At 23.2% G+C, this 207-nt stretch overlaps 1 protein-coding gene across 2 annotated transcripts in view; it reads left to right on the top strand.

Annotated features, from left to right (window-relative positions):
• The first annotated feature begins 32 nt into the window (after positions 1–32).
• Positions 33–207, top strand: part of LOC100573013 — a 1,671-nt gene continuing 1,496 nt past the window's right edge. The window contains exon 1 of one of the 2 annotated variants that reach the window (XM_029487661.1): positions 33–152. The gene's annotated coding sequence lies outside the window, so the exon portion shown is untranslated. The other variant, XM_029487660.1, reaches the window with a different exon arrangement.

Below are 207 nucleotides of genomic sequence, written 5' to 3'. Positions count from 1 at the left end.
TAAGATATACTATCTCTAAGATATACTATATCTTAGTCCGTGACTACTAACCATGACTAAATAAATTAAATATTATAACATAACGATATACCTAATCATAAACATTAAACATGAAGTATAATATCAAAATTCAGACATTAATTATTGTCATGGTACCTATTCTTGCTCTGTTTAAACTGTTTTAGAATAATAAACATTATTGATTTA

The sequence above is a fragment of the Acyrthosiphon pisum genome, chromosome A1, assembly GCF_005508785.2.
Source record: "Acyrthosiphon pisum isolate AL4f chromosome A1, pea_aphid_22Mar2018_4r6ur, whole genome shotgun sequence".
NCBI classification, from domain to species: domain Eukaryota; kingdom Metazoa; phylum Arthropoda; class Insecta; order Hemiptera; family Aphididae; genus Acyrthosiphon; species Acyrthosiphon pisum.
Note: the sequence above shows the minus strand (reverse complement) of the source record. Positions and strands in the feature narration are given on the sequence as shown.